Below are 8473 nucleotides of genomic sequence, written 5' to 3'. Positions count from 1 at the left end.
GCCATGGAAGGGACAGGAACTTGGAGTTTCCAGTAAGGCTGCAGACAACAACACTGGTGGGACAGGGACATGGGCCAGACCACAGGGGCAACTGAGAGGAGCTGAGGAGTTGGGGTTGTGTGTGAACAGCAGTGAGGAATCCATGGAAGGATTCTAGGTCGGGGTGATCAGTCAGATGAGATGAGGATGGTCTCTGAGGGCTTGGAGAGGACAGGGTAGGACTGTGGGAAGCAGGGATCTCATCCACAAGTCATTTATTCTAAATCCTGAGTCTAGACTGTGGGAATCACTCGCACACTCTAAGAACATACAGAGGGAAAAGAATTATGTTCCCCACACAGACATGTGTGACACCTAAGACAATCCTCACATAATATCTGTAACACAGTCTTACAGAGAGTGACAAAACTAAGACATAAAGCTTACTGAACAAAATAATAAGTGCTGGGGCCTATTCAAAGGGAAATGTTAAGCCTACCGAACTATTAGTTTTTCACTAATTACTAAATAATGTTGGCCCTTTATCAAAATTCTGAAAGTGTTGTAGAAGTTTTCAAATGTTTACTAAATGACACATTTTTTTTTGAGAGGGTTTTTTTTTTTCCACTATAGGGCGCGTGCGCTCGCCAGACAGACAGAGAGAGACATAGAGACAGAAAGCGAGAAATCACCCCCCCAGGAGGGATGGTCACCCCGCAATCCCTTCTTCTCCATTCTCCTCCCGGGATCTTGGGCACGCACGCACATGCGCCCGGCTTGAGTTTTAAGCCACCGGGTCCAGGACATGAACCGCGGTCGACTACGTGGGAGTCCAGCAACATAGCCATTACGCTAACTGCTGGTTCCCGCTAAATGACACATTTTGAAGATGTCAAGCCAAGTCCTGGAAAATCCCCTCTGCTCTGTGGGCAGCCCCTGTATGTTCTCCACACCAGCCCTCCTGTCCCTCTTCTGTGACGTTTGCTGGGAAACAGTGTCATGTAGGTTTTTCAGCACCTTCTGTACAGAAATGTGGCATCTGGATTATCATCTGTATTTCTAATTCACCTCCCAAACACCAGGACACCTCAGTTAGCAACTGCAGTCAGCATGCCCAGTGCAGCGACTCCAACTGAGAGAGCATCAGACCTGGTTGTGTGCACAGAGACAGCTCCTGGTGAGCTGCAGAGAAGCTGGGCTCTCAGGCCTCACCATAGGAACCTATCTGATAGCAGGAGACACTGAAGGACTGCACTGTGATCCTCACACAGCTGTTCCTAGAGGACCCTTTATCAAGGGAGCCTGGACCTAGGGCTGGCCCTGTGCTCCCTGATGGGGACCCAGCAGTTGTGTCCTCTCTGACTGGCACAGTCCCCTGAGCAAGGCCCTCTGTGCTGTCCCAGCAGGTGCTTCCTCCCAGGGCTCCCCAAGGGTTGGGGACAACCTCCCTCCCCCTCAGTCTGTAATGTGAGCTGAGCCCCAGCCCAGAACTCAGAATGGACTGGACAGTCACTGAATAGAGACACATTTGCATGAAGAGCCCCTCCTTTGGCAGAGGGTGGGAAGAAAAGGAGGCCTGGGGCAGCCCAGCCATGTGGGGACCAGGGGCTGTGTCCACCATACTCCTTTCCTTCTCATGCTCCTCTCTCATTGCACAAGTAGGGACAGGACTTGGGTATCAGAGACATCTTGATTTTGTTCTATGGAAGAGACCCAAGAACATCATTCTAGCTCCTGCCCCATCACTCACGAGTGTCTGTGTCTGCAGGTTCCCTCTCCCAGCCTGTGCTGACTCAGCCACCCTCCCTCTCTGCATCTTCTGGAGCATCAATCAGACTCACCTGCACCCTGAGCAATGGCTTTGCTGTTGGTGGCTACTGAATAGAATGGCACCAACAGAAGCCTGAGAGTGCTCCCTGCTATCTTCTGAGACATGACTCAGACTCAAGCAAGCACCAGGGCTCTGGTGTCCCCAGTCGCTTCTCTGGATCCAAAGATATCTCAACCAATGCAGGTGTTCTGCACATCTCTGGGCTGCAGCCTGATGACGAGGCCGTCTATTACTGTGGTACATGGCACAGCAGCCCTGACACTAACACAGTGCTCCAGACCTGTGGGGAAGTGAGACAAAAACCCTTTCCTAGTTCTTCCTATCTGGTGCAGTTACTGTTGCTTGTGAATTTGAACAAATAAGAGAATTTGTAAATAAATACATATTTTAGCTCCTGGTTTCAAACACACCATGTGTGAAGAAGGTCTGATAGAGACACTTGAGGACTTTGAATAAAGTTGCCTGAATGGATGAGGAGGTGGGAATCTCAGCAAAGCATCAGAAACTTCACATAAAGGAATCAATGCCACACTAGCCCTGGGGACCCTGCTGGGATTCCCCATGACCTGTGTCTGAGGGAGGGAGGGAAGGAAGTCAGGACTGAGGTTCAAAAGCAGGTGTCTGTCCTGGTGATGAAGGCAAGCTTGGGGAGGAGATCTGTGGGCAGGGAGGAGGTGCAGACTAGGCTCAGGACCTGCTGCTCTGGACTGATGGCCGAGGGTGGGGAACAGCCTAGGGCTGGGTTATTCTGATGTGAGGACTGTGTTGTCACTTGCTTAGAGAAGTCTCTGATCGCCCTTCACTCAATGAAGGATCTGTAACCTGTGACCTGTGACCTGTGACAGGAGCATCAGGAGCCAGAAGGTCCTTTATAGGTGGGGATGCCTTGGGGAACCCAGGGTCCCTAACTCCACTTGTCTGTCTTCAAAATAGAGCTCACATTTTACTTGCAAATTCTGTCACATCCACAATAGATGGAACAGGACATGATGGTGAACATGTGTGATACTGGATTTTTTTTAAGCATTGTGAATGTCCCAATTATCTACCCAGAAGATGGAGGGTGTACTGACAAGTCACTCAAATAAATAAGGAGTTGATTGAGTTCGCAATTAATTTATTTTATTATATCTGATGTAATTTAGAAGGCATTCAATACGTGTTTAATTCTAGTGGTAATAAACATTACATATTCCAAACATATCCGTAGGAAAATCATTACAACACTCAGCAAACAATAGAAAAGACAATTTGAGCCCCTGGGGAAGTGCTGTCTCACCTGTGGACAGCAGTATCTATTCCAGCTTGAGCAGGGAGGTCACACACGTGAGTGTTATTCCTATTGTCTTTATGTGTGGAACTTTTCCCTGAGAGGATGATGAGTGATGTTGCCAGAGGAGACAGTGCAGGATCCTCAGGGGTCAGAGAAGGGCCTGGAAATAGCAAAGGTCAGTTCCTTGTTCCCACAGAGGTGTGACTGTGAGGGTCACAGTAAGCAGAGGGTAAGTGAGAGGACCAGGCCCTCAGCAGATGCTGATCTCCTGAAACTTTGATTTCACCTTCTACAACTCCAGAACTGTGGGGAAGACATTTCTGTTTTACCCAAACTATATCTTATTTATTTACTTATTTATTCAATGATAGAGAGATAAAGATGAAAACAGAAAGAAAAAGACACAGGCACCCACAAAAGGGTTTTTCCCTGGTGATCGACCCACAGCCTTACCCATCCCAGGTCACGGGCACATGATCTCCCTGGCAGGCACAGGGAGGCCTTGGGACCTTGAACCCCAAACCACCCTATGTGGGGCCAGCCCTGTAGAGTGGCGTGTCCACTCTGCATCACCATCTGGGCCCCGGGCTGTGTATATATTATACCGCCCAGATGGACAGAGACACCCACTCACTGTATTTCCTCAGCAAATGGACCTGCTCAGGGCCTGAACACTAGGTGTTCCCTGAGACCCCTCCATGCCCCAAGTCCTGAGCATGTCTAGGACAGCACTTCTAATAGATGCAGGTTTTATACTCCCTGTGTTATTATTGACCCTTGGTATTTTTCCCCTTTGAAACCACCAACCCCAGAGAAGCAGAGATTGCTGCTTTTAGGAACATTATGCTGAGCTCAGAGCTGGTCCTCAAATCCCCATAGACCCTCTGTGGAACCACAGTGAGGAGGTGAAAAGAGTAGAAATACAGGAAGGTCCAGGAGATTGGATTTCACATGAGGTTAGCAAGGGGTGCCATAGGTGGGCTTCTGGACTGTGTCCACAAACAAAGCCCTCAACAGACTACTGACCAGGGGTTTCTGGTGGGGAGTGGGCCTATGCTCACTGATGCAGACTCAGGAGCTGGTCATCTTTGGGTGTGGTTCTGGCATTTGCCTTCTCATCTGTGTCCTCCTGGTCCTCCCATCAGGCCAGCAGGACCCTCTGTGTCCTCCATCTTTCTTGTGCAACTTGCTCGGTAAGAGTACAATGGAGAGGCGGGGGGTGGGGATGTATTTGCATGAGCCTCCCCTTCTATCTGTCAGGGAGGAGCAGATAAGAGAGAACTGAGACACCTAGCCATGTGGGGACCAGGGACTGTGTCTACCATGGCCTGGACTGCTCTCCTCCTGGTCCTCCTCTCTCACTGCACAGGTAGGGACAGGGCTTTAAACTGGGCCTTAGCTTCCAGCCTGCCTCAGACCCCTTGTCTCAGACCCATGAGGAAATTTTACCTGGTCCCTGCCCCATTACCCTTGTGTAATTGTGTCAGCAGTTTCCCTCTCCCAGTCTGTGTTGACTCAGCTGCCCTCCCTTTCCGCATATCCTGGAGCATCTGTCAGACTCACCTGCACCGTGAGCAGTGGCATGGCGAGGTATAGGACAGGCTGGCACCAGCACAAGACAGGGAGCCCTCTCAAGTATCTCCTGAATTACTCTTCAGACTGAGACAAGCACCAGAGATCCAGGGTCCCCAGCTGCTTCTTGCAATCCAAGGATGTTCGACCAGTACAGGTGTTCTGCACATCTTCAGGCTGCAGCCTGAGGATGAGGCTGACTATGGCTATGTGACATGGCACAGTAATGCTCATCACAGTGACTCAGAAAAACAGAGGATGAGATCAACCTCCTACAAGTGCTCTCACTGCATGTTTGTGAAGTACCAAAGTGACGCTAATATTATAAAGACAAAATTCTACAATCAGAAAATCCCTGTGTACCTAATTTATAAGTATAGAGACATAACAACAAAAACATAAAAACAGACATCAGACAGAACACCATAAACATATGTTGTCACACTACGGCCAGAATAACAGAGGACATGATCGTCCTCCCAGGATCAGAGTCCATGCTGCTGACCTTCTGTGGACCTGGAGGTCAGGGCACATGAGTTCAGCCCACAGTGAAGGTTGGGTCCAGTCAATCAGCAGCCATGTCTCAACCTCTCAGGGCCTCCTCCCTGGCTGGAGACTCCAGGTCAGCCCAGGGAGATTCCCTGCCTACCTCCAGGTCCACAGCAGGGGCAGAGTCAGGGCTGGCCTTGGCCATGATATTCTGGGAAATGGAACATTGAGAATCAGACCTTTAGCAAATGCCTTACCCCAATCAGAATTCTACACAATACATCCTTCAGGTCCACACTGCCACATCACTTTGTGTTGAGGCTTCTCTGAACTAGGTTCCTGTGCATTTCCGACATGTACACAGGGCAATTTCCCACCTGTGTGTAGTCACTGTACCTTTAACTGAGCTTTGACTTTTCACATCCAGGATCTGGAAACAGCAAGGAGAGTTGGATCTTTGGTGTATAGTTAATAATGATTGCCATAAAAAAAAAAAAAAGTCATACACCAGCAGCTCCGGAGCTGCTCAGAGAGAAGCAAGCATAAAGAAAGGCACGAGGGTCCCAGCTCCCGGCCTGGCCCTGTCCCCTGGCCTGATTGAGAGCCCTGCAGGTGCTTCCTCCCATGGGGAAACTCAGAGCTCACAGCCCCTACCCCCCTGACAGGGCTGCTGCTACTGGGACTGAGGCCCAGTGTGGACAGGGCTGGGGGATGAGCATCCAAATCTTACCTTTACAAGAGACCTGAGGTTATCAGAGAATCATCAAGAGTGCAGCTCCAGGGACCAGCAGTTAGCATAATGGCTATGTCGCTGGACTCCCACGTAGTCGACCGCAGTTCGAGTCCTGGACCCGGTGGCTTAAACTCACGTCGGGCGCGTGTGCGTGCGTGCCCAAGATCCAGAGAGGAGAATGGAGGAGAAGGGATTGCGGCGTGGCCATCCCTCCTGAGGGGTGATTTCCTGCTTTCTGTCTCTCTGTCTCTCTCTGTCTGTCTGGCAAGTGCACGCGCCCTATAGCAAAAAAAAAAAAAAAACTCTCAAAAAAAAAGAAAAAAAAAAAAAAGAGTGCAGCTCCAGCTGCAGGTTCTGGTATCTGCGGGGAGCCCACAGCATGATCTGGACACCCCATGTCCTTCTCCTGCCTCCCGTTACTCTCTTCCCAGGTCCATGGAGATGTTGGGAACAAGCCTTGGCAGGATCCCTCTGTCCTTCCTCTTCCTGATACCTAGGTCCATGGAGATGTTGGGAACAAGCCATGTCATGATCCCTCTGTCCTTCCTCTTCCTGATGTGTGTTTGTTTTTGGTTCAGGCTCTGGTTCCCAGACTGTGGTGATTCAGGGTCCTCATTGACCGTGTTCCCCAGGAGGGACAGTCACTCTCATCTACAGTGTGTCTGGCCCTGCAATGGTCACCAGTGGTTACTACTCACACTGGTTCTAGAAGAAGGCTGGTCAAGCCCACAGAATATAGATTTATGATACAAATGGCAGACACTCCTGGAGCCCAGCCCTTCTCAGGACTTCTCATTAGAAGAAAAACAGCCCTAACCCTCCAACCAAAGGGCAAAGCTGAGTATGAGTGCTAGGGCTTAGAATCTAGGTATCAAGGTGGGAGACAAGGAGGGACTGACCACAACACAGCAAGGATGGTATGCATATGAAACTGAAGATCAATGAGGAAGGATCAAGAAAGGACCATTAAGGCCACTTTGCCACCTCTGAGGCTGAGTCAGGAGTTTCTGATCTCCTCAGAAAAATGTGGCAACCACACACATTCTATGTAGGCAGGAGTCCTCCTACTGTCTCCTATCCTCTCACACATAGTGTCCCTCCAGGACTTTCTCTTCTGACCCAAGTTCTGTACACGGTCCCCTGCAGATCTGAGAGTGATTCAGAAGATGCTCATCTGAATTCATCAGGATGTCTCCAGAAAACTATCCACTGTGGCCTGTTCATCCCCTTCTCTGAAGGCCAGCAACAGGCCCAGCAATGAAAAGGAAACACAAATCCCCACACATACACTTTCCAGAAGCACTCGAGGCTCCTTGATAGTACATCGGTCATCAGAGGTTTAAATGAAGCCCATGATTATAAATTAATATCCATGGGTGGGTGGACGCATCCAAAGATGGTTCCCAGATGGTTCCTCTGACCCTAGCTGAGAATGTTTTTTAGGAGCAAGTCTCCTTGTTACACTCTCAGAGGTTGTAAATATGGAACAGAAGGGATTTCCTGACCCACTGGTGTCTCACTGCCGTTTTGCATTACTAAGAGAAATACCAAAACTGGATGATGTAAAAATAAAGAGGAACTTACTGACTCACAATTCTGGGGGCTGGAAAGTTTAAAGACATAGACCTGGCATCGGGCTGGACTCTAGCATGGCCAACATGAGCAAAGAGAAACTCAGGAAAGAGCACAAGCTGTGGGCAGCTCTCATTTATAACAAGCAGCTCTCATAAGAACTAGCCCTTTCGCAGGAGAGCTCCAACTCACTGGGTCTCATCAGACATCATTAATCTATCCTTGAGAGTGGTGGCTCCATGATGCAATCACTGTGATCCAACCACCACTCACTAGGCTTCATCAACTAAAAACACCACATCCCTAAACACAACTTTGGGGGACAAGGTATGATCTAAACCATCATGAGCAGCTTTCTCTCTGGAAAAACACTAAAAACTCCAGTGTCTGTGCCTTGCTTCAAACCAGATAAATACGAGGATACTGACCACGGAAGTCACTAAGGTCTATAGAAATAAGTTAAACATGGTTTATTCTTTTTACAATTTTTTTTATTTTATTTATTTTTATTTTTTTATTATCATCATCATAATCTTCTTTATATTACATTGGATTACATATAACTTTACAGTGTATTACATTGTTTTTTCAAAAGAAAATGCCATGCATGTCCGTCAGTACAGAGACATTAATCTCCCCACTTCAACATTCAATATCTTTTCTATGTTTTCCCCAATCATTATTTTTATTATTCTAATTATTTTTTAAAACAGTCAATTGCTATTTCTCATTTTGCTTGTAAAAATACTTTGCCCATCATGAAATACTTCTCAGACCAATCCAGTTGAAAATACTATACATGTCATCATCAACAGTTTAATAAGCCCTATCTGTTTCTCACTAACGTCCTGCCTCTCTATTGTTCACTTGCTATTTCTCATTTTGCTTGTAAAAATACTTTGCCCATCATGAAATACTTCTCAGACCAATCCAGTTGAGAATACTATACATGTCATCATCAACAGTTTAATAAGCCCTATCTGTTTCTCACTAACGTCCTGCCTCTCTATTGTTCACTTGCTAT

Source organism: Tupaia chinensis, unplaced genomic scaffold, assembly GCF_000334495.1.
Source record: "Tupaia chinensis unplaced genomic scaffold, TupChi_1.0 Scaffold139743_1, whole genome shotgun sequence".
Taxonomy (NCBI): Eukaryota; Metazoa; Chordata; class Mammalia; order Scandentia; family Tupaiidae; genus Tupaia; species Tupaia belangeri.
The sequence above is the reverse complement of the archived record's forward strand: the minus strand, read 5'-3'. Positions refer to the sequence as shown.